General features: G+C 44.6%; 1 long non-coding RNA gene across 8 annotated transcripts; it reads right to left on the bottom strand.

The window, feature by feature from the left end:
* Window positions 1–16,647: 16,647 nt before the first annotated feature.
* LOC123078489 (uncharacterized) lies at window positions 16,648–24,054 on the bottom strand. 8 transcript variants are annotated; one of them, XR_006437486.1, is made up of 12 exons: window positions 23,755–24,054; window positions 23,167–23,291; window positions 22,907–23,041; window positions 22,626–22,750; window positions 21,443–21,881; window positions 21,205–21,314; window positions 20,219–20,515; window positions 19,761–20,085; window positions 19,118–19,192; window positions 18,677–18,825; window positions 18,106–18,206; window positions 16,658–17,520 (listed from the first exon to the last, which is right to left on the bottom strand). It is a non-coding gene; the product is annotated as an uncharacterized lncRNA (long non-coding RNA). The 8 variants fall into 8 exon arrangements; XR_006437488.1 differs by having other exon boundaries at window positions 16,659–17,520; window positions 21,443–21,801; XR_006437491.1 differs by having other exon boundaries at window positions 16,648–17,520; window positions 19,761–20,079; window positions 21,443–22,750.
* Window positions 24,055–27,166: the final 3,112 nt, after the last annotated feature.

The raw sequence follows: 27,166 nt of genomic DNA on the forward strand, positions 1-27,166 counted from the left end.
ATTCGTGGGTCAATTATAGGATATGCATCAAACAACTTCATATTCCTAATATTAAATCCAACATAAAGAACCTCAAAGAGTGCCCCAAGATTTCTACCGGAGAAACAAGGACGAAAACATGCATCAACCCCTATGCATAGATTACCCCAATGTCACCTCGGGAATCCGCGAGTTGGGTGCCAAAACATACATCAAGTGAATCAATAGAACACCCCATTGTCACCATTGGTATCCCACGCAAGACATACATCAAGTGTTCTCAAATCCATAATAGTATTCAATCCGATAATAGTGAAATCTCAAAGGTAAAACTCAATTCATCACAAGAAAGTAGAGGGGGAAAACACCATATGATTCAACTATAGTAACAAAGCTCGCGGTACATCAAGATCGTGCCAAATCAAGAACACAAGAGAGAGAGAGAGAGATCAAACACATAGCTGGTGGTACATAACCTCAGCCCCGAGGGTGAACTACTCCATCCTTGTCATGGAGAGCGCCGAGATGATGAAGATGGCCACCGGTGATGGTTTCCCCCTCCGGCAGGATGCCGGAACGGGCTCCCGATTGGTTTTTTGTGGCTACAGAGGCTTGCGGCGACGGAACTCATGATCTAGGTTTTTTCTGGGGGTTTCTGGATTTATTGGAATTTTCTGCGTCGGTTTCACGTCAGGGGGGTCCACGAGTCAGCGGCAAGGCAGGGGGCGCGCCCTAGGGGGGTGGGGGAGCCCTCCACCCTTGTCGTTGACTCGGGACTCTTCTGGCCCAACTCTTTTGCTTCGGGGGCTTCTTCTAGTCCATAGAAAATCACCATAAATTTCCAGCTCATTTGGACTCCGTTTGATATTCCTTTTCTGTAAAACTCAAAAACAAGGAAAAAACAGAAACTGGCACTGGGTTCTAGGTTAATAGGTTAGTCCCAAAAATAATATAAAATAGCATATAAATGCATATAAAACATCCAAGATGGATAATATAATAGCATGGAACAATCAAAAATTATAGATACGTTGGAGACGTATCATCGTGCTGCCGGAACTCATCTACTACTTCACCCGTCTTGCTGGATCAAAAAGGCAAGGACGTCACCGAGCTGAACGCGGAGGTGCCATACGTTCGGTACTCGATTGGTTGGATCATGAAGAAGTTCGACTACATCAACCGCGTTACTAAACGCTTCCGCTTACGGTCTATGAGGGTACGTAGACACACTCTCCCCTCTCGTTGCTATGCATCTCCATGGATAGATCTTGCATGTGTGTAGAATTTTTTTTTGTTTTCCATGCAACGTTTTCCAATAGTGGCATCCGAGCCAGGTCTATGCGTAGATGATATGCACGAGTAGAACACAAAGAGTTGTGGGCGGTGTCGGTGTCAAAACTGGCGGATCTCGGGTAGGGGGTCCCGAACTGTGCATCTAAGGTCGATGGTAACAGGAGGTAGGGGACACGATGTTTACCCAGGTTCGGGCCCTCTTGATGGAGGTAATACCCTACTTCCTGCTTGATTGATCTTGATGAATATGAGGATTACAAGAGTTGATCTACCACGAGATCGTAATGGTTAAACCCTACATGTCTAGCATGTATGATTGTGATTACCCCTACGGACTAAACCCTCCGGTTTATATAGATACCAGAGGGGACTAGGGTTGTACAAAGTCGGTTACAGAGAAAGGAATCTACATATCAGAACGCCAAGCTTGCGATCCACGCAAAGGAGAGTCCCATCCGGACACGGAAGAGAGTCTTCTGTCTTGTATCTTCACGGCCCATCACTCCGGCCCACGTCACACAGGCTGCACGCCCGAGGACCCCTTAATCCAGGACTCCCTCAGTAGCCCCCGAACCAGGCTTCAATGACGAGGTGTCCGGCGCGCAGTTTGTCTTCGGCATTGCAAGGCGGGTTCCTCCTCTGATCACTTCAAAGCACATGACTTAGAGAACTGTATTCGACTTGCGATTTAATGTCACGCCCCTCGGCTTCTGTGCCTCCATTGCTTCTGCCTCCACGTGTCAAGCAAATACGAAAGGGCAGGGTATTTTTTGCACATAACACCCTGGCCATGCAAGAAAGGCATCTATTTAAAGAGATTGGATCTCAGATCCCATTCCATATCCAGCAGAAAATCCTTAGAGCCGGCCAGGAGAAAGCCCTAGCGGAGAATTTCCCCAATCCATCCAGGGGGGAACGGGTGTGCTTCGTTTCCTATTTGTTAAGAGGCATCGAATTTCCAATCCATCCTTTCATCCAAGGAGTCCTGGAGTATTATGGCCTCCAACTGCACAACCTCACGCCGACCTCTATCCTGCACATCGCGGGTTTTGTTGCTCTTTGCGAGCTATTCCTGGGTGTGAGTCCCACTTTGATTTATGGAGAAAGCTATTCTGCCTCATCCCTCGCACCCAAGAGGGATCGGTATTCGAGGCGGGTGGCACTGAGGTATGGCGCATAGCCGGAACCGGATACCTATTCGGCACACCGAAGAAGGCATCCGAAGAGTGGCCCTCAGAGTGGTTCTATATTGAGGGCGTTTCTCTCCCCGACCCAATCCGAACGGGTCTTCCCGAATTTTCCAACACTCCATTGAAGAAATGCCACAGCTGGCGCCCTCGGAGCCTCGAGGAGGAAGATAGCGCGGAAGTCCGTCAATTAATGGGCAAGATAAGGACGCTCACCCAGTCCGGACTAACAACAGTCGAGGTAATGGCCACTTCCATAGCGCGAGGGGTTCAGCCGCTCCAATTTAGGGGGCTCCCTATGTGGCAGTACAATGGGGAAGATGACGCCTCACGTTGTGGACGAAAGGGTCCGGATTCCCTCACCGCCCTGGCCGCAATACTGGTCGAACTGTATAAAGGGGAGAAGGAGGAGTTCTCTCGGCTCAAGCGTCGAGATGGATTTTCCATGTACAATCCTCCTAGTTGGGTGAGTTTGAATCCCACCACCTGGTGAGACCTCCTTGGGAGATGCGTATCTCCCAGCACTGGTTGAGTGACCCTAAACACTTATGCTGCAACATGACACAGGAATGATAAACATAACATAGCGACTTGGAAATCACGGTTCGTTGCATGCCCTTGCAGGGCCCCATACTTGTTTCTTTTTTAAAATGCAGGAAGAAAGGAAAGAATAAAACAAAAGCGGCGCGCGCCCCCGCAGCGGTTCGTGAGGGTAGGCCCTTGGTGCCCTCCTGGACTCAGCCAGACCCCTCCTCGCGCTTCACTGGGGCGCGACGATGAGACGACCCACTACCGCCCTCGAAGCGGGCACGACGGCGTGGCGGCTGGTCATAGCCGCCGCTGCTGGAGCTGTCGCCGGAAAAAGAGCCACCGTAGCTGGACGAGCCGCGGCTGGCGCCGAGGACAAATCCAGCTTCACCCTCGTCACAACCGTCGCCAAGGCCGAGCACCTCGCCGCTGTCGTTGTCCTCAGGGCAACATCCGATGCGGCGACCATCTTCCCCGAATACCCTCAGTTAGAGGGTCGCGTTGCCTTCGTACTTGAAGTGGAGGGTACACCGACTGCCCAGGCCGCGCGCACGGGCAAACGTCTGCCAGCCGCGGGCCAGGGCTGCGTTGCCCGCGACGGAGACCTCCACCGTGACCCACGAAGCCTTGCTGCAGCAGCCGTTCGCCTGCAGCCAGAGACCGCCAGGACCCGTGGCCGGCAGTTCACCGGCGAAGAAGCACGGGAGCTGAAGCCAGGTGCCGGCCGGGTTCTCCGACCACACAACAAACTCCGGCAGCACCACCGCCGAGTGGAAGCGCGGCTGGGGAGGCCGGGCAACCATGGCGCGCCTCACTTCATCAACGGGGCTGCCACAACCTGGGCGGCTCCCACCGCGCGAGGAGGCGCCGCCGCGGCCGCAAGGGGCCACGGCGGGGGTCGCGACGTGCTTCCGTGGGCGACCGCGCCCCCTCTTGGGCGGCGGCGATCCAGGCCCCTCCTGGCGGGCCTTCCCCTTCTCTGCGGCCGAGAACCTCTTCACAGACGCCATGGGTGTTGCTGCTAGCAACGAAGCAAGGGAGAAGAAGCAAGCAGAACAGGAAGAGATGGGCGATGGGGGATCCGCCCCCTCCTCATTTATAGCAGGAGAAGGCCAACCGGCGACCCCCACGATCACAGGTAATGATGGTTTTCTCTGCATGCATCAGGGACTTGTCAAGTCGGGTAGTTGCCGAGGCGGCGTGGGGAAGCGGAGATGCCCACGTCCCATCAATCGCCATGCGTCAACCGAGGCCGCAGGCTGTTGGAGCCCGCGGCGCTCTGCACTTGCCCCTTGGCTTCGCCTCGAAGCCAAGTCCGAGTGTGCCTTGGGCCCAGGGCTACTGTCGGCGTCCTGGGAACGGGGGTCCCCAGACTTGCCTGCCTGCAGCCCACGGCGTGGCTCCACCAGCGGCCCTGTACGGCCCATCTTCCTCAGCAAATGCTCAAGACCCTCGCGATGGGCCAAGCCTCGCAAGGAGGACGACGCAAGACCTCCTCGGGAGTAGCCTCACCAGGCTGGCTCGCGAGGGGCTGAGAGACCAAGGCAAGGGGCACCTCGCGAGGTTCCTGTGACGCAAGCCATGACGACCAAGGCCAGGCGAGCGCCAACACGCGCAGTGCACTCGTTTCCTCTTTGGTTCTAAAGAGGCAGGCGCAGGCGAGGAGTCCCGAGGCATCAGGCAAAGGTTTCCATATCGGTGCAACAAGACCAAGACCAGCAGGACAGCAGGACGGAGGTCACCGTGGATCCCAGGACAGCGTACCACCAGAGCCTTTGGCAGGCGAAGACCACCTTTAGTCAGGATAACTTGTACTGGTTATCTCCCTTCAAATTTGGGCATTGTTGGATCCCTTCCCGCCTACATTTGGGAAGAGGACCAGGGCCTCTATAAATAGGACTAGCCACCACAGTAGGGGGCAACTGATCGGGGATCAGATCCATTCCACCCTCACACACACAAGCTCACTGAAGCACAAGAACACCTCTCCTCAGGAGGCTGTTCTCCCCTTGTACTTGTTCATCCACAGCCCAAGAGGCAATCCACCACACCACACTGGAGTAGGGTATTACACCACATCGGTGGCCCGAACCAGTATAAACCCTGTGTCCCTTGTTCTTCGAGTTCGACGTGCTGAGCCTTGAGATCGTGTTGAGTGGGTGAGCTAGGGGAGGGAGAGATCTTCGTGCGCACCCCAGTGTTCGAACCTTAAGGGTTTTGTCGAAACCCGAAATCTGACAAAACCAAGGAGCATTGTTGTCATGCTGATGCATTGTGTGTAGCTAATGTTGGGTGCATCATGACTGGATCTTTTCTACCATGAATTACAATGTTTAGTCGCTGCTTGAACTTTGGGGGTGCTCTACATTTATGTTTTGCGGTCTCGGAAAGGGCTAGCGAGATACCACTATTGTCATATTATATCATGGTTGTTTTGATAACGTGTTGTTGTTCGAGATATCTTATTATTGCTCGCTAGCTGATTATGTCATTGATACGAGTTAATATAATTTTTAAGAGTTATTGTCGACATGGTTAGTTATAATATTGGCTGAAAAACTGGGTGTTGTTTAAGCTTATTTATGTAAACAAGAGCAAAATAGTTCGTAAAAGTTTTTCTTTTTCACTTTCAGTTTGTCAACTGAATTGCTACAAGCAAAGGTTTAAGCTTGGGGGAGTTGATACGTCTCCAACGTATCTACTTTTCCTATGTTTTTCCTCTTGTTTTGGACTCTAAATTGCATGATTTGAATGAAACTTACCCGGGCTGACGTTGTCTTCAGCAGAACTACCATGGTGTGTTTTTTGTGCAGAAATAAAAGTTCTCAGAATGGAACGAAACTTTACGAGGATTTTTTATACAATAAAAGAGAATTTCTGGAGCCAGGAACCACCGGAGGGGGCACCTGGGTGGGCACAACCCACCAGTGCGCGCCCCTCCCCCCCAGGCACGCCCAGGTGGGTTGTCCCCACCTGGTGGCCCCGCAGACCCTGAAACCAACGCTATAAAATCACATATTTCCAGAAAAATCAGGGAGAAAGAATTATCACGTTCCAAGAGATGGAGCCGCCGTCACCTCTTGTTCTTCATCGGGAGGCCAGATCTGGAGTCCGTTTGGGGGCTCCGGAGAGGGGGATCTTCGATCTTCGTCATCACCAACCCTTCTCCATCGCCAATTCCATGATGCTCCCCACCAGGAGTGAGTAATTCCTTCGTGGGCTCGCTGGTCGGTGAGGAGTTGGATGAGATTCATCATGTAATCTAGTTAGTTTTGTTAGAGCTTGATCACTAGTATCCACTATGTTCTGAGATCGATGTTGCTATGACTTTGCCATGCTTAATGCTTGTCACTTTGGGGCCGGGGGCCATGTTTTCAGATCTGAACTGTTTATGTTATCACAATTATATCCATGTTCTAGATCTGATCTTGCAAGTTATAGTCACCTACTACGTGTTATGATCCGGCAACCCTAGAGTGACAATAGTCGGGACCACTCCCGATGATGATCGTAGTTTGAGGAGTTCATGTATTCACCATGTGTTAATGCTTTGTTCCGGTTCTCTATTAAAAGGAGGCCTTAATATCCCTTAGTTTCCAATTGGACCCCGCTGGCACGGGAGGGTAAGACAAAAGATGTCATGCAAGTTCTTTCCATAAGCACGTATGACTATTTACGGAATACATGCCTACATTATATTTATGAACTGGAGCTACTGCCGTGTCGCCCTAGGTTTTAACTGTCACATGATGAATATCATCCAACAAATCACTGATCCAATGCCCATGAATTTATCTTATATTGTTTCTTCTAAGTTACTACTGCTACTGTTACTATTGCACTTGCTACAAAATTTCTGCTATCACCGTTACCGTTACTATTGTTGTTGCTACTACTATCAAACTATCATACTACTTTGTTACTGATCACTTTGTTACAGACAATTAATCTCCATGTGTGGTTGTATTGACAACTCAGCTGCTAATACTTACAAATATTCTTTGGCTCCCCTTGTGTCGAATCTATAAATTTGGGTTGAATACTCTACCCTCGAAAACTGTTGCGATCCCCTATACTTGTGGGTTATCATACTCCCTCTGTTTTTATTTACTCCGCATAAAACGGAGGGAGTAGTAGTATAAATGACGTGGGCGGGGGAGAGGGAGGGACGTTGGTTTGCTCTCAACTGCGGTCCCACAAGCGAGCGAAAACGCAAGACGAAGCGTGTTCCATTCGATGAGCGACGTGGAGGGTCCAGCGTGCCAGGGTGGAACGCGAACGCGACAAGAGTGATGTACGGTCAAAACCGATTGACCGGTTGTCACCGGAACCACTATTCACACCAGAACCTTTGCTGCTTGGCCTACGCCAGCCACTGCCCCAAAACCACACCTCCTCCCCAACCCATTCCCCCACCTTTCGACCCCCTAGACCGCATCAAGCGTCCCCTAGTTCGCCGGAAAGCCATGGTGCGCTGCATGATCACGTACTACAAGATGCTGACGCCGGAGTGCCGCGCGGAAATCGCGGCGGCGATCGGCGCCACAGACCACCGTTCCCAAGCTCGCTTTGCGGCCGGCCAATCCCCGAGTTCTCTGGAGCCAAGCTCCGAGGAGGAGGAAGCCGATCCAATGTTCATGGCGTAGGTCGCGGTGCAGAAGGCCCCCGATGCGTATGAGACAATGGACGTCGACTTCGTGTCAGCGTCCGGGTCCCCCATGGTGCAGGCAGAGCAGCGGTTCAACCTGGCGATACTAAAGGAGGACCAGGAGGCGGAGGCTCAACTCGACACAGAGCGCGCGGATGCCGCTGCCATCGAGGCCCTCCTGCAGGCGGAACCGGACGTCCTGGACTTGAACCGGGCGGCGGAGGCTCAACTCGATGTGGAGCGCGCAGATGCCACTGCCATCGAGGCCCTCCTGCAGGTGGAGCCGGACGTCCTAGACTTGAACCGGACGGCGGAGGCTCAACTCGATGCGGAGCGCATGGATACCGCTGCCATCGAGGCCCTCCTACAGGCGGAACCGGACATCCTGGACTTGAACCAGGCGGTGCTCTTGTCCGTGCAGAGCGCCCACACGCTCCGTGTGAACGAGTAGCTGGAGGCCGAGGACAACCACGGTGCGGAGACACATGTCGGCAGCTATGGCTGGTTCGCGCCGGCAGCCAAAGACGACAAGGCCGTCTCGTTCCACGAGCAGTGATAGTTTTTCTTTATGTTGTTGTTTTTAGGGATCTTTTGCAGTGTAAAAACATATATTTATGCAAGTTGCCTGACTTTCGTCATTTGGGTCAGTCGACCATTGCAGGCGGTTGGATGAATATCCTATGTCTCCTAACCCTTGTTCCTCACCTCTTCTTCTTCCCCAACAGACCACCGCACGGGCCGTACGGATCTTCCCCGACATGCGGTTGGATAAACATATTGTATGAACGAAAATTATGTGCCAGCGGTAGGATGGCTCAGTTTGGTTTGATTACATGCGGTAGCACGTGTCAGTGAGGGTGCGTTCCCTTGGTTGGGTTTGCGGCGTGTAGGAGCGACTGTGTGAGGGTGCGGCGCGACTGCGATAGCCGTGCGCAAGTGTACCTCCTTTTCATTTTGAAAACTTTAGGCAAGCTTGGCAAAAAATGTGTGGCGAAGTATGGCAATGCAAGGCCTAGACCCAAACAGGATACAAGTACGTATGTAGGAGTACTACTTGTGTTAAAAAAGAAAGGCGGGATTTTCCTGCGCGGGATTGATCGATACAAATCCTTATTTGACGTGTCAATTAATGCGTATTTTTTCTCCAATGCCCAAAGAGCTAACCATCTCACTCCTCATCGCTTGATTAGTGCAGCGCCATGCAACCCAACCTTCTCACTTCCGCATGCATGCAAGGGTATATTAATGTCCTTGGTTGCTAGTACGGGGCAAACCCCATCAATTTTTCCTCGATTAGTGCTAGTGGCCTTCTACAAATTGTAATTTTGATATACTGGCCTTGTGTACAAAAAAATGGAGGTAGTAACTATTTGACTTCCTTCCCCATTGTGGTGACGTCAATGATATCTCCAACATTGTGGTTTGGCGAAGTGCGTTCGATGGAGAACACCATTGAGGGAGACCACAGTAAGTCATTCGCAAGTGCCTCTTGCAAGCCAAGACAACCGCCTTCTTTGCATCTAGGAAGTCTGTTAAACCAAAGGACGCGTAAATGTACTAGTACTACACAATAGAGTCGTCCGTCCAGCTTAGTGCGGTAAGGTGGTTTCTCGAAGAAGACGATGGAGAAGTGGAGTCAGCGAAGAGTGAAATGATGGTTGCTTCATCCATGCTTTGTGATTTGGCGCCTCACTGCTTTGTGATTTGTGATAGAAGGGACATGGGAGTAGACTCTGTGCTCTATACTGTACATGCGTCCAAGCACGGGAGAAAGAGGAGAGAGGTTGCATTTTTCTATTCCTTCAATCAATCAATTAGGGAGCTCCGGTTCCCTCCTTTTGGCTTTGGTAGGACCTTCCACAATGGTTCCCATCGATGCCAAAAGCTATTTTCACATTTGGCTACACATTGTGGATGCCCTTAACCATACAACTTGGTTTTTCTCCTGTGTGCTCTCTATAAAAATCTCAATTATATTGATCTAAAAAATATAGTATCAAGATTAGTAAAAAGGAGGTGGTTTTGCCGCGTGGATGGCGGGGGAGGTTTCTTATTTTTAGAGGACGTTGCCCGGCGGTTTGCTAACATGCGGTCCCACGTGTCAGTGCTTTACCAAGCTGATCCGTGTCCCACATGAGGCAGAACAATAGCATAAGCAACACGTGATTAACTTGAAGAAGATGAGGAAGAAGCGGATTTAGCAACGAGTGAAATGATGGTTGCTTCGTCCCTCCAACTTCTTTTTTAGCATTATTACTTTGTCCCTCCAACTTAACTGCGGGAAAGGTGCAGCTTCGTGATTTGACACCTCATTGCTCATTACTACGTCGGCGCCATGACTGGGGTGCTTCACCCCTGGTGCTCTGCACTATTATTTTGGTATGGCACGTGGACCTGGTTGCTTGATGTCCCACATGTCGGCGAAAGGGACTAGAACATTTATGAAAGCAAGTGCTCCACTCTTACGACGGAGGAGTATATGACACGGCGGCCCAGTGAACTGTTACTTGTACTGTAGTACTGGTACTGTAGTTTTGCTGTTTCGCACGATCCATCGATACAAACCCGATTAAACAGGAAAGGACGGGATTTTTCCCGCGCGGTAGATGATACTAGCCGTACATTTCAAAGGCAATTTTAATGTATGCAAACTGAATAATTAAGTAACAATATGAGATCTAGTAAAAATAAAAACACATATGATTTATTGTGTTAGAGTGTAGTAGTAGTGCTGTATTGCATAGTTGTTAGATGTAACATGCGAGAACGTGTAGAGATGTACTTTTGGAGGGCCTACAGAGAGAAATTGGGCATAAAGTGATTCAAATATTTGTATTCATCTTCATAACATTTGTAACTCATATCTACAGTTTGTATAGTAGACGTGAATGCTTGTTCGCTCTTACGAAACCAATATAGCAATAATGGGGTGGCATGCGCCAATTTAGGCACTGGCACGTTGGCCTACTCGCCACGACAGAGAGAGCGAGAGAAGAGATAAACACATGGGCAGTCAGTGTATTTCAAGCGAAAAGCGTAATATGGTCATCAGACTTCAGAATACGCTCATTACGGTCACTATATACGTTTTGCGGTGATTATACGGTCACTTGCTCACCGTTCAGCATCGGATTGCACTCTGTTGACCGGCCAAATAGTCTGCATGGCACTATGTTGACTAGTTAAATTGACCACGTTCCTTGTGGGTCCCACCTGTCAGTTCGCATAGGAAAAAGGTTAGATAAACACAAATTTACGCAGGCGCGACAAGACTCCAACCCGTGCGCGGGAACCACCTGGTTGTGTATGTGTCTGTCAGGGCCTGATGTGTGTACATGCATGTGTAGGTTGAGCGAGCGTGAGAGTGTGTGTTGGTCGTGTGGTGTGTGCATGCATGCGTGCGTGTGTACATGTGAGTGTTGTGTGCGTGCGTGGTTGTGTGTGTACGTGTGAGTGTTGCGTGCGTGCGTGGCTACGTGTGTTCGTGTGAGTGTTGCGTGCATGCAGTTCGTGTGCATGCGTGCGTGTGTGTATAATCACCACACCAGCTCCTGTGTGTTAAAACAAACGGCTCGGCATACCAATACAAGGCCACCTTGTCCGCTATGCCCGCGGTCATGACTTCGAACCACCGTCCAATATTGTGTTATCATTTGTTTTCATTCCTATACACACCGACAGGTGGGCCCAACAGTAGTGAGATAATGTGATGCAACACTAGAGGTGCCACGTGGAGCATTTAACTGGTCAACTAGTCGTGTCTTGAGCAAATACAAAGCTGTACGGTGAGCCCGTGACTGTATAATAACCACAAAACGTAAATGGTGACCGTGATGAGTGGATTCTGAAGTCCAATGTATGTATCATGCTTTCGCTTCAAATACAATGATTGTCACTGTATATATCGCGAGAGAAAGATGAAACATGCACGAATGTGCCGCGGGCATACTTTTAGAGGACCTAGAGATAGTTTATGTGAGTACATGAAAGGGGCGTAGAGGGGGTGTATGCGATGGAGAGAGAGATGCTCTTCGTTTCTCTTTATTATGATTAACTTTATATATAGTATAAAAATATAAAAATTCACAATGCAGAATAAATATCATTGTGGGCACCATGCAATGCAAATTAACGTTCATACTCCTCCATATAACTTTGTAATGTTGTATATATGTAGAAATTCTAAAATGATTTTTTGGCCACACTTTGTGTGGTTTTATTCAAAATGAATGTTGTATGCGAAATAAACATGAAGAGAGGGCTTTTTAGATCAATGGGGTACATGATGTAACATGTGTGAATGTGTAGTTGATGTATTTGGCAGGGCCTAGAGAGGTATGTGTGTGTATTACGTATTCGAGAGAGGCATGGATAGAGGGGCCGGCGGGGGGGACGTGGGAGAAATAGCGCGAGAAATGAGAGAGGTCTAGAGAGAGAGAGAGATGAATATGATGTCACGGCGAGAGATGCCCTTGAGTGTGTATATGCAAGGGGGAGGGGATAGAGGCACGAGGAGAATTTTTTTGTGTGGTGTGTGTGTTGGTATGTGTGGGTGTGAGAAGATAACGAGACCTGGGGGCAGAGTGTGTCACCGCGTGAGGTCCGGTGGTTGATGTCTACTACGCAACCTTCTTCTTGTAGACGTTGTTGGGCCTCCAAATGCAGAGGTTTGTAGGACAGTAGCAAATTTCCCTCAAGTGGATGACCTAAGGTTTATCAATCCGTGGGAGGCGTAGGATGAAGATGGTCTCTCTCAAACAACCCTGCAACAAAATAACAAAGAGTCTCTTGTGTCCCCAACACACCCAATACAATGGTAAATTGTATAGGTGCACTAGTTCAGCCAAGAGAAGGTGATACAAGTGCAATACGGATGGTAGATATAGGTTTTTGTAATTTGAAAATATAAAAAGAGCAAGGTAACTAATGATAAAAGTGAGCGTAAACAGTATTGCAATGCTAGGAAACAAGGCCTAGGGTTCATACTTTCACTAGTGCAAGTTCTCTCAACAATAATAACATAATTGGATCATATAACTATCCCTCAACATGCAACAAAGAGTCACTCCAAAGTCACTAATAGCGGAGAACAAACGAAGACATTATGGTAGGGTACGAAACCACCTCAAAGTTATTCTTTCCGATCAATCCATTGGGCTATTCCTATAAGTGTCACAAACAGCCCTAGAGTTCGTACTAGAATAACACCTTAAGACACAAATCAACCAAAACCCTAATGTCACCTAGATACTCCAATGTCACCTCAAGTATCCGTGGGTATGATTATACGATATGCATCACACAATCTCAGATTCATCTATTCAACCAACACATAGAACCTCAAAGAGTGCCCCAAAGATTCTACGGAGAATCAAGACGAAAATGTGTGCCAACCCCTATGCATAGGTTCATGGGCGGAACCCGCAAGTTGATCACCAAAACATACACCAAGTGGATCACGTGATATCCCATTGTCACCACAGATACGCACGGCAAGACATACATCAAGTGTTCTCAAATCATTAAAGACTCAATCCGATAAGATAACTTCAAAGGGAAAACTCAATCCATTACAAGAGAGTAGAGGGGGAGAAGCAACATAAGATCCAACTATAATAGCAAAGCTCGCGATACATCAAGATCATGCCAAATCAAGAACACGAGAGAGAGAGAGAGAGAGAGATCAAGCACATAGCTACTAGTACATACCCTCAGCCCCAAGGGTGAACTACTCCCTCCTCGTCATGGAGAGCGCCGGGATAATGAAGATGGCCACTGGTGAGGGATCCCCCCCCTCCGGTAGGGTGCCGGAACAGGGTCCCGATTGGTTTTTGGTGGCTACAGAGGCTTGCGGCAGCGGAACTCCCGATCTATTCTCTTCCCCGATCGTTTTAGAGTATATGGATATATATAGGCGGAAGAAATACGTCAGGGGAGCCACGAGGGGCCCACGAGGGTGGAGGGCACGCCCAGGGGGGTGGGCGCGCCCCCCTGCCTCGTGCCTTCCTCGTTGCTTTCTTGACGTGGACTCCAAGTCTCCCGGGTTGCTTTCTTTCCGAAAATAACTTCTCTAGAAGGTTTCATTCCGTTTCGACTCCGTTTGATATTCCTTTTCTTCGAAACACTGAAACAAGGGAAAAAAACAGGAACTGGCACTGGGCTCTGGGTCAATAGGTTAGTCCCAAAAATAATATAAAAGTGCATAATAAAGCCCATGAAACATCCAAGATGGATAATATAATAGCATGAATACTTCATAAATTATAGATACGTTGGAGATGTATCAGCATCCCCAAGCTTAATTCCTGCTCGTCCTCGAGTAGGTAAATGATAAAAGAAAGAATTTATGAAGTGTGAATGCTAGCAGGTGCATAAGTTTGATCAATGATAATTGCAATCACCTTTTCTAGCATCATTATATGTCATAATAGTAGCTCATATCATAAAACTTTGCATGATCAAGTAACAAACTATTCACATGTTAAAGTATATATCATAAACTTTCTTGAAAACTAACAAACTATGTTCTAAGTCATCAAACAATTGCAATTCATCTTATTTTCAGGAAGAGTCTATGTCAGAGCTTTGATTCAGCAAACTTCACATACTCAACTATCATTTAGTCTTCCATGATTGCTACCACTCAAAGCATATTTTTAGAACAAATAGTATTCATCGAACACAGAGAAAGATAGGGGCTTAATGTTTCGCCTCCCAACCTTTTACCTCAAGGGTAATGTCAACAATAATAATTCATGCTCAAATATATTTGAATGGCCATATATGCTTAGATCTTTCCATCACATCATGCTTGCCAACTAAAGAGTAGGTTGGAATGAGAAGGAATACTACTGACTCTTGCATAAAAGTAAAAGATAGGCCCTTCGCAGAGGGAAGCAGGGATTTGCAGAGGTGCCAGAGCTCGAAGCAAAAACAGAGATGAAAATAATTTTGAGAGGTATGCTTTCATTGTCAACATAACGACCAAGAGTTCCCAATATCTTCCATACTACATACATTATAGGCGGTTCCCAAACAGAAAGGTAAAGATTTGTACTCCCCCTCCACCAACAATCATCAATCCATGGCTTGCCCGAAACAATGGGTGCCTCCAACTAACATCAAACCTGGGGGAGTTTTGTTTGCAATTATTTTTGATTTGATTTCGATCTTCTGATCATGGGACTGGGCATCCCAGTTACCAGCCATTTTCTCGTGAATGATGAGCGGAGTCCACTCATCGTGAGAATAACCCACCTAGCATGGAAGATACTGCTAACCCGTAGTCGCTACATGAGCGATTCGGGCATACAAAATAGATTATCATTTGAAGGTTTAGAGTTTGGCACATGCAAATTTACTTGGAACGGCAGGTAAATACCGCATATAGGTAGATATGGTGGACACTCATGGAAGAAACTTGGTTCAAGGAATTTGGATGCACAAGCAGTATTCCCGCTTAGTACAGAAATTTTGGCTAGCAAAGGATTCTAAATGGCAAGCACCACATGTTAGAGGATCCATAACAATATAACTTCTATACAAATATACCCAAGCATAACTCATTATGTTGTCTTCCTTGTTCAACTTCAACTAATTTGCTTAGGTTTGAAAATAATTAATGGGGCTCACAATCATAGAAGATGTCCAAGATAGTATATTTATATGTGAAATCTCTCTGCCTTCAATATTCTTTCATGAATTGTTCAAGTGACCAATACAATGTTTGCTAACCTTCAATAAATTTACCATCTCTACTTCTTATATGTGAAGGCATTACTCCTCATGGGAAAGGCATATGAAACATATATATAATTTCAGATTTATGACATTCAAATCATTCAACTATTTACTCGTAGGATATAAGTGAAGCACACGAGTAAATGACAAACTACTCCAAAAAGATATAAGTGAAGATCAATGAGTAGTTTAATAATTATGCAACTATGTGAAGACTCTCTCTCATTTAAGAATTTCAGATCTTGGTATTTTATTCATACAACAAGCAAGGCTAAAGAAAATAAAATGACGCTCCAAGCAAAACACATATCATGTGGTGAATAACAATATAGCTCCAAGTAAAGTTACCGATGAACGAAGACGAAAGAGGGGATGCCTTCTGGGGCATCCCCAAGCTTAGGCTTTTGGTTGTCCTTGAATATTACCTTGGGGTGCCTTGGGCATCCCCAAGCTTAGGCTCTTGCCACTCCTTATTCCGTAGTCCATCGAATCTTTACCCAAAACTTGAAAACTTCACAACACAAAACTTAACAGAAAATCTCGTGAGCTCCATTAGCGAAAGAAAACAAAACACCACTTCATGGTACTGTAATGAACTCATTCTTTATTTATACTAGTAAAACGCCCGTGCGTTGCCACGGGCCTTTGAGAAAAAAGATAAGGTGCTACTCACTGAGTTAATATTACCGAGAACAATGTCGTTTAAGCTAACTCACATCTTTTTTTTCGACAGTCGGCTAACACACATCATATTATTAAACACAATAATCTTAGAGCACATACAACTGGTCCCCTCAAATCTACGGACACGCCCGATCATTATCTGCACAGGAAAGAGAAGGAAAATGGTAACCCAACCCGACCCTTATATCATCCCCGGTCCAGGCTATCCGCAAACTCTCACATTGACACCAAATATGGGGAGTATATGAGGCTCATAGACGCGCATGGTCGATCCGCCACGTAGGATGTGGCCCACCATGGACTACCTTTTCTTTCTTTTCTTTCTCTCTCTTCATCTCCACCAAGCACATGCACGTCACCGGATATATAAGGGACAAAATGAGGAGTATGGTTGCATGAACGGACAAATAGAGGCTCAAAACGGACACTGACTGGGCGCTTCTGTGGACTTTTAGGGTGCGTGGATTTGCTAAATCTGGCTATAGATGCTCCTATTGACAACTCAAACAGTCATGTTTTTTTAGTTGAAATGAGTTTTGTTTTATTCATTCATTTCAGCACGATCCGAGACCAAAAACATCATGAATACGATCTGATATGTACCTGGCCCAAGTTTCACATAACTTATTCGCACAATCCTCTTTAGTTAGCCAAAGAGAAGCTCCATTAGTCAAGCATCTCACCCATACCACCCTGAAACTCCTCTCTTGATGGCATGCACTCCTTTACCTCCTCAGCAATAGGCCATAGATTGATCTATCAATTTCCGAGCTTCTTAATTTAGCCGCCACTGTTTTTGAGTCTGCTCCAAGATAAGCTTTGCCACGTCCAATTCACGTGCAAGCTGAGCTGCCCATCGAATACACCAGACGACATTCCATTATGCAAATCTGGCAGAGAGGTGAACATCTACAAGGCTATAAACCAAAACAAACAAATCAACTATTCATAGATACCAAATTTAAGAAGCTCGCAAAATGTTACTGCTATAAAACTGTATAGTGCTACCCATCTTCATGTTGTTCCCTCCGTTCGTTCAAACTGAAAATAAGTAGAAGAAAATGAAAAAGAAGAAGAAAAAAAGATTACAAAATACTCCATCCGTTCCTAAATATAAGTCTTTTGGAGATTTCACTATAGACTACATACAGAGCAAAATGAGCGAACATATACTCTAAAAGGCGTCTATATACATCTGAATCTAGTCTCTATAGTGGAAACTCTAAAAGGAATTATATTTAGGAACAGAGGGAGTACATGTCTCATGCAGTCAGGAACTTCAGATTTTGAATAAGCTTATGCTTGTACCCATCTTCCAGTACTCTATCAGGAGCCAAAGTAACTAAACATCCTCCATCACCTCTTGCAAATCTCAGAACCTCCAATCCTTGATGCACTAAACTGACTTTCACCACAATCAGTTCTTTCCCTCATCGCCCCGCTCGAATGAAAAGGAGACTGAAAAGAAAGCGATATAAGTACATCAAGGAATCAGATGAGGGCTATTGACAATCCACAAATCCCATGAGTCCTACTGGTGGTATACATGAATAACCAAATGCCATTTACAATTCTCCTGAAGGTGGGTAAATAGAATGTTTAACCAAAGCACATCTTACAACCACATATTAGAGGATCGATATCTTTCAGGACAATTGCAAAAAATGATGAACACTCTGACTACACTAAGAGAATGGATGCGACATGATGTGAAACATATACTGACATTGCATCATGTAAAGGGTTAGTGGTGGTACTGATTATTTGTTGTTATTAGCAAATCCTTTTAGAGACCATGGATGACCAACACAATGTTGCAATCAATTTGTAATTAAAGAGACCAAAAGTTCTTTTTTTTAACCAGAAAGTCCTTGCGCTGGAGTTCGGACAAACCCCTCAATAACATGACCAAATTTGTTTTGGCTCTGGTTATCACATATCAAGTACGAACTAGCAAACATACAAACTTGTGAAGCTGATAAGAAATCATCAAAGTTATGTGAAATTGAAACTAAAAGTCCAACAGAGGAGCGAGGAACTAACCTTGTTATCATTTCTCTGAAGTCTGAACCTCGCCTAGTTCTTGGTCCAATGTGAGTATGCTTCAGAGCTAATGATTTCTTATGTAACATGCGCTTTCACATCTGAAAAAGCACATAAATATATATAATAGGAATAGTGATCAGATGCTCAAAAACTATAACCTGAAGGTATCAGTGCTTGAACCAAATTATCTATACACAACCATAGAAACTAAAAGAACCATCTAACAGAACCATGGAAGGCTTAGGTTGCATGTCCTCAACTGAAATGGGTGAGTTTTGGGCATCCTTCTAAGCTACTCTGTTTAACATAGCTCATGATCAATACTTCATGCATTTACCAAGCCTGCTAATGCTTTTTTGAAGTTGACGTCCCTATTTAAAATTCAAATATCAATTTGCACCAATAAACTATTTCTTGATATGTAGGTGCATCCGACAAACTGTAGACAGGAAATATTCATTGCATGAACCAAAAGTAGATGAGCTACCTGTAGATGCAAGGAAATAATGACAAACCGTAACCAGTTCTCCTATCAGTATGCAACTGTGTGCCATTAATCTCAATATACCTCACTCTTGGGCGAAGTCAAGATCCATTCTAGATCAGTGCAAGAAGCTTCAATACTACACCTTCCATAAAATACAGGAACTTGTCCATATTTTACTGCATCTCCCAATAGCAGCAATATCATAATCTTCTGCCGCTTGCTCCCTTCTTCTAGTTTCAGCAAGAAAAAATTATTCAGTAAACTGAAATTGAAAATCTTTTGGGAAGTAGGTCGGCTCGGTGTGAAGCAATGGTTTTAGGTAACTGTCTCTGGTTCAAACTTTGCCAATGGGTGTGTATCGTCAACCATATTTCTACCTTCCAGTAAGCACGAAAGATAATTATTCCAAAACTACCTACGTGAACATCGTTGTCTGCATATATCAAGAAATAAAGATAAATTCCTATAACTACTAGCTTGTTCCTGCAGGATAAAGAAAATGTTCTTTTTTCGCTATTTTACCTTGGCAGACATCAAGGGCATTCAGTGATAACACCATTCTTAAATATGTCTCCACCAAAGTAATCATAGCATGCCCTGTTGGTAAAACATGAACAATTCTTATTTATCTGCATTCTCATAGTTCTGCTCTTCCAGATTTAAATACACAAATTTGATGACAAAGCATATTGGAGAGCAGGAAACAGCTATAGTTTTTGAAGTTAGAAAAAAATCAGTGCTTAAATGGCATATAGGCTTTAGGTTAGATCATTTTTTTATAAAATTGTCCTGTCGTGCTCACACAATATTATGCATCTAATCCTAGGCATTTAAGTAACCAAATTACTGTGAATAATCTGTGGACACATATTTATCTATTCTGAGCCAACTTCTTTGGATTCCTAACTTGTATAGCTGAATCAAACTCACTGAATCAAGCGGATGCTATGAGCTGCAAGGCTAAAGAGAATATGTTACAACTTACTACAGTCAAAAAAATTTGCACACATGATAAATTTTGACATTCGCCAGTGAGGAAAGGACATCAAAAGCTGCTACTATATACTAGGTTAAGTGGACGGAACAAAAATCACAAATCTATACCAAAATAATTTGTATATAGCCATAAAACAAAATCCATTGCAAGAAGATGCTACGTACATACCTTGACCTACAGTAGCAGCAGCAGCCAAACACCAACAGAGAGCACCTTCAATGAGCAGACTAAGCAGCGTGTGGCAAGGGGAAGTGGCACCACTTGACCACCATACAACACTCATCATCAGGTCAATGTCCACACTACCCAAGCCTCAAACTCTAGGTTCATCTCTTTTGTCAATCTGTTGAGTTGAATTGATGCTCTTGGGTAGTGAGAGACACGATCCATGGAGGTAGATTGGGTACAAGGGTTAGAACTTGGTCTTGAACTTGGTGTCGGGACGATGTGGGCGCAGCCGGGGCGTAAACCATCAATAACCATATTCCTTGTGCTGAAACATAGTCATGTACCCTTGTAAATACAATCATAATAAACCTGCTCTAATGTCGGTCACTACCCGTCTCAATTCCCCTAACTCGAGGTTGCAACTTGCAACTTCAAGAATCATTCTAATAAAATCATACCGCGAGTGTTTTCCCATCAGGGGCGATGTCCCTGTCATGGAAGCACCACCTGTCAACTCCAAGCTTCTTCATGAACTCGAATTGAGATATCACCGAAACAGAAATCGAAGCATAAGTTGTTGATTCCAGCCATGGACCTAAGACACAAGATCAGGTAATTCCCATACTTCTTCTCTTAGCCATGGCCAGGGAATTTGTGCCATCCTCCCAAGGCCAGTTCTTTGTAGGTGCACCAAAAGGATCTCCTCCAGTACCCCAAAACATATGCCAGAATGCCACACTGAACCGCAACCTAACCTATAGCACAAAACAAATATATAATCCTAGTGCAGCACATAATGTACAAGTAAATTAAAAGGATAATCCTAGTGAGCAAATGAATCAACCCTCTGTAAAATTTAATATATATCATGCACGCAAATATCAAAGGAATATAAGAAATGTAGGTGGAGAATATGTACAGGACACCGTTCATAACATGGAATTAACTAAGAAATTTCTAGCCAGTCTTACAATCCTTGTTTCTTGAGTTTGCCTAGATCATGAAGGTGAGAAAGAGCATCAACTGTAGTGAGCAAATGTCAACCCTCTGTACTCAGTAGAATGGTTTGTGATTTAGGAATATGTGGCCTGGGTAAGGAAAGTTAAGATTTCCAAGGAAAGATTAGTACGGGGATGGATCGGGCTGGGTGGGGCTCTCATGATCATCCATTTGGGTATGCTAGAAAAAAACCAGAGGAAAATCGGTGGGATTTTCTTTCTTTGGAAAAAAAATCAGACGGGAGGTGGGCTAGCATTGAGAAAATCGGTGGAGGGGGCTAGCAATTGAATTTCAGTTTCAGTACTATTAAGTACTTTCTCAACAGTACTAAATGCTCCTTTACTCGGTGGTCAAACGCATGCCATTGTTCTGTAGTATGCAGGTGTGTTATCAAGTAATCATAACTCGAGCGTCTAAAATAAAGCATGAAAATTACGAAACACACCTTGCCCATTTTGTTGTGTAATAGGAACGACATCCAATTCCAATATTGATGGTAAATGAGACCGGAGGAGAAGTATCAGCTCAAGTAAAATCATTTACATCGATCTTCACCTTAGAATTAATATGAATTAGTATGTAATCATCAACATCAAAAGCAGTATTTCCTATGGACTGAGACAATTCTCAGATGTGTCCATAAAAGGGCTACTAAGCAGGAACCGAAATCATGATTATCTTACCAAAATTATGCACTTCCGATGGGCTTGAACATGAGATCTCCACGGTGTGGCAAATAACATCTAAACTACCAGTATCTGCATGATGCCAAGACGAGAAAGGTAGCGTCACCTCCACCGTGTCTCTGACATTCATGATCTGCCCCGCTGTTGTATCAATGGCCGTGGCAATTGAATATTTGTATCAACGACATGCTTTCATGCTCTGCTCGGCTGCTGTGTCAATGATGTAGTTGTAGTCCCTTCTTTGCTTCTCGAGGCATAGACCATGGACGCCCTCCTGGGAGCGACTTTCAGTAGAACAGACGCCTAACGCACGACCGACGGCAACACCCTCCAGTGCGCGACATAATTTCTTCATCCTACTACGGCAGTCGTCCTTCGAGTTTCAAACTTTGTCCAAAAACTTTGAATCGTAGGAATTGTCATTTTCGGAAATACGCTACACAATGAAACGAGTACATATGTGGCAGCTGGAACGTTTTTGACAGAAATAATGTTGTAGCTAAAAGCATTTCTAGCAACCTAAAGGAACAACCACTGCTGCTAATTTCATAGACACATACTTATGCAGATTATTGTATGAACAACCCCTAAACTATGTGTGTGTAGTTTCAGAATTTTAATATCACTTGACACCAAAGATGGCTATGATCAGAAGGATAGAAAGACATGCATACTTAGTGTTTATTCCCCATCAGTTTGTGATAAATGAAAGGTGTTAACCAAGCATAATGTGCACAGGATCTGTCCTGGTAATTCATTTCCAATAAAGCCAGGTGATTTTTCAGCAAAAAGAATGGCATGTGATCCCATGATAGTTATTTTTTAAATTTTTTTGCGAAAACCATGATACAGTTATTAGATATATCTAGTGTCGATCGGTCCTACTGTGGCCTTAAGAGAATAAGTAGGCATGCGGCCAGAAACATATATATAGGTAGATATCATAAGGTCCAGGTTCTGTCCAGAACAATCGTCTCTAGCAAGTCACCAAATCAAAATATATCCATTTGTACAATTGTACTGAGTTTGAACATGCTTAAATACATAGAAATTAGAAAGCAAATAGCAGATTATATTGTCTGAAACTGATCTTCCTGGAGAGGATTATATTAGCAGCAACTGGTTAGTTCTAACAAAATATGATTCGTCTATTTACTTAAATAATGGTTCACTTATTCACCTTCAATGTTTTGGCGTGATGGTGGTGATTCCCTTTCTACCCTGCTTGTAATCTCATCAGGGCTTGAAATTTCCAATTTGTTGATGCTTGAAGGGCAACCATCTGCTACGTTCAACACGGACACCCTACCATTACATATAAGTTAATTGACAGATTCTTGCTAATGGTCAACGACTAACAATCAAACTATGAAATGCATCGCGGTTAATTCTCACTAAAACTAATAATTCATATATTTCAGTGAATTTTACGTTAATCAAATAATCGAACTAATTAATTACCAGCATATGGCTGAAGAGGCAGTTGGTTGTGGTGCCTTGGACCTCTGGACCCGAGGCATGCGAGGTTGCAGTTGCCCTCCGGCTGCCAATCATCGGGTACGGACTGAAGCACGCCCTAATGGCCGCCTCCGCCTCCTGGAATGTAACAGCATCAAACAGGGCATAGCATCAGCTAACGGGACTGAATTAAGCAAGAAAATTAACTACTGAAGATCAGTCGATGACGAGGGGAAGAGAGATTTGTTTGGGTGGGTACTCACGAATCCGCCGCCATTGGATCTGCCAGTGCCCTTGTCTGTGATGATGACGACCTCGAGGATCTCGCCGCGCTCGAAGTGACGATGACCTCGAGGTTGCCCACTATGAACATGTGCAAAACGAACACCTGAATCACAAAAAGAACATGGAGCAACATCATCACAAAAAATCTCGCACGGCTGAATCCCGATTCGCTCACCTGTTTTTGGCCTGCAAAATAAACGCAAAACTAAACAGAGGTGAAAATAATCCCCGTGCGCGGAGCAACTGGATGTCGCCTCGGGAGCCCCTATAACAGTGTGACGTGGTCCATGTTTCCACCGGAGCCACCTCAAATCGACCCCAACCGCAAGGGGCCTGACGTTGCCGCTGGGACCTCACGCCATCCGGGAGGTCGATGTCGTGCAGTCGCCATTGGATCAGACCGGGAGGAGGAGTGGAGAGGGCCGGATCCAGCAGCAAGGACCGGATCAGCACCATGGCGGCTGCAGCCACCTCTCATGGACGCCATAGAGAGAATCCCCGCCGTGGAGGCAGAGCTGTGCGGGGCTAGCAGTGAGGAGTGGCGAGGAGAGGAGTGGTCAACGGACCTGAGGCAGTGCGTGACGGCGGCGACCTGGAGGCGGCGGTGTGGCACAACGACGACCTGGAGGCGACGGCTCCTCTCGTTCCTCAGCGGAGGCGGCTCATCTCCAATCTCGGATCTCGGTGGCTGCCTGTCTCGGGGCTGGGGCGGTCTTGAGAGATCTTAGGAAATAGATCGAGGGAGGCTCGTTGGCCAGGGCGGCGGCGAAGGGATGGAGCGGTGGCGGTGAAGGGACGAAGGGCGGCGGCGGGCGAAGGAGGGCACAGAGTCGGGCGACTGTTTCTTGCTCGAGGGCACGAGACCTCGCTCGTACGTGCGGGTGGTTGGTTTGCGATTTTTTTCGCTGGTTAATTTTCATCGGTTTGTTTTCGCTGGTTTATTTTCGTTCGTGTCAGTTGGATATGACGGGAGGTTGGGCGCGTGGGGGCGGGTGGGGGACTCGACCGGAGGGTTTTTCTTGGTTCATCGCGGCTGAGCAGGAGGTGGGAGCAAGTACCAAAAAAGACCATAGTAGGTGGGACGAAAATAAAACCCGGAACGGAGACTACCAACTTCTCTATGGTTTATAAACTATTTTACTAGCCATAGATTAATCAAAATAAGCAAACAACACATGAAAAACAGAATCTGTCAAAAACAGAACAGTCTGTAGTAATCTGTAACTAACACAAACTTCTGAAACTTCAAAAATTCTAAAATAAATTGGTGGACCTGAGGAATTTGTCTAATCATCTGCAAAAATAATCAACTAAATAGCACTCTCCAGTAAAAAGTTGTAGCTAATCTCGTGAGCGCTAAAGTTTCTGTTTTTTTACAGCATGATCATAAAGACTTCACCAAAGTCTTCCCAAAGATTCTACTTGGCACAAACACTAATTAAAACACAAAACCACATCTAAACAGAAGCTAGATGGATTATTTATTCCTAAACAGAACCAAAAAGCAAGAAACTAAAATAAAATTGGGTTGCTTCCCAACAAGCGCTATCGTTTAATGCCCCTTGCTAGGCATGATGATTTCAATGATGCTCACATAAAAGATAAGAATTGAAACATAAAGAGAGCATCATGAAGAATATGACTAGCACATTCAAATCTAACCCACTTCCTACGCATAGGGATTTTGTGAGCAAACAACTTATGGGAACAATAATCAACTAGCATAGGAAGGCAGAACAAGCATAACTTCAAGATTTTCAGCACATCAAGAGGAAACTTGATATTATTGCAATATGTAGAAGCATATGATCCTCTCTCATAATAATTTTTAGTAGCATCATGAATGAATTCAACAATATAACCAGCACCTAAAGCATTCTTTTCATGATCTACATGCATAGAAATTTTACTATTCTCCACATAAGAAAAATTCTTCTCATTCGGAATAGTGGGAGTATCATAAGAGACTTGAATACTATAAATTGTTTCCACATTAAAAGAGTAATGTTCAGAAAAATGGTAATCATAATCATGACAAGTTTTATAAATATAATCATCACTACTTTTTATAGCATAAGTTTCATCATAATAATCATCATAAGTAGCAACTTTGTTCTCATCATAATCAACTGAAACCTCTTCCGAAATAGTGGATACATCACTAAATAAAGTCATGACCTCTCCAAATCCACTTTCATCAATATAATTATCATAAGTAGGAGGCATGCTATCATCATTATTAATTTGTATATCAAAACTTGGGAGACTAAAAATATCATCTTCATTAAACGTAGCATCCCCAAGCTTGGGACAAACATTAATTGCAGCAAATATATTCTCAAATATGTCATCCTCATCAAACATAGCTTCCCCAAGCTTGGGCCTTTTCATATCATAAGCATAATCACTCTCATCATTAATAGTATGGATAGCACCAATAGTATAGCAATTATCATATTCTTCCAAGCAAGTGCCAAAAAGATTTTCAAGATCATAAGGAGTATTATTATCTTCCCAATCATAATCATCACAACAAGCAATAGGCATAACGAGATCATCATCAAGTGCACCATCTTCCATAATTATTTTTGATTCATTTTCATGAGGCACAACAATAATAGTAGCAACATTATTTGGGAGAGATATCTTTTTACCTCTCTTCCTTTTTATTTTCTTCTTCTTCACCACATCATGTGTGGGTTCAATCCCCTTTTTGGAGCTCCTTATTAATGAGATTGGTCGAATAGAAGGCTCCTCCTCGTTACCTGATTCATCATAAGAAATACATATAAATTTTTTAATGCAATTCACTGCACAATACATATAAATTTCTTCTACATCAAATCCAAGAAGTTTATAACGGGCAAATTCTGGAAGATAGTTAGTTATACGTTTCATTTCTTCGTAACCCATAAGCAAACTAAGTTCATTATAATGTGTAAGGGAAATCAAGTCATCACAATTTTTTGACACGATTAGATCATGAAACAATCTGCATCAAATAGTTAAATGACCCCGTTCATTGCAAAGTTCACAAGTATGGCCAAGAAAATTTAAATTTTCAGCACAAACATCTAGCCTTTCTTGCAACAATTTGGTTTCGAAATGCTTATGACTCTTGCAATATATATCTTCTCTATTTGATGTGTACTTGCAAACCCAATGCACTCCACAAAAATAGACATGTTTATAGGAGACATTTTCATCACGACTAGTGCAATCATCATTAGTACTATGGATATTCAAGGAGTTCATACTAACAACATTGCAATCATGCTCATCATTCAAAGATTTAGTGCCAAACATTTTAATGCATTCTTCTTCTAACACTTTGGCACAATTTTCATTTCCATCATTCTCACGAAAGATATTAAAAAGATGAAGCGTATGAGACAAACTCAATTCCATTTTTTGGTAGTTTTCTTTTATAAACTAAACTAGTGATAAAACAAGAAACAAAAAGATTCGATTGCAAGATCTAAAGATATACCTTCAAGCACTCACCTCCCCAGCAACGGCGCCAGAAAAGAGCTTGATGTCTACTACGCAACCTTCTTCTTGTAGACGTTGTTGGGCCTCCAAGTGCGGAGGTTTGTAGGACAGTAGCAAATTTCCCTCAAGTGGATGACCTAAGGTTTATCAATCCGTGGGAGGCGTAGGATGAAGATGGTCTCTCTCAAACAACCCTGCAACCAAATAACAAAGAGTCTCTTGTGTCCCCAACACACCCAATACAATGGTAAATTGTATAGGTGCACTAGTTCGGCGAAGAGATGGTGATACAAGTGCAATACGGATGGTAGATATAGGTTTTTGTAATCTGAAAATATAAAAACAGCAAGGTAACTAATGATAAAAGTGAGCGTAAACGGTATTGCAATGCTAGGAAACAAGGCCTAGGGTTCATACTTTCACTAGTGCAAGTTCTCTCAACAATAATAACATAATTGGATCATATAACTATCCCTCAACATGCAA

Source organism: Triticum aestivum, chromosome 3D (assembly GCF_018294505.1).
Source record: "Triticum aestivum cultivar Chinese Spring chromosome 3D, IWGSC CS RefSeq v2.1, whole genome shotgun sequence".
Lineage (NCBI taxonomy): Eukaryota > Viridiplantae > Streptophyta > Magnoliopsida > Poales > Poaceae > Triticum > Triticum aestivum.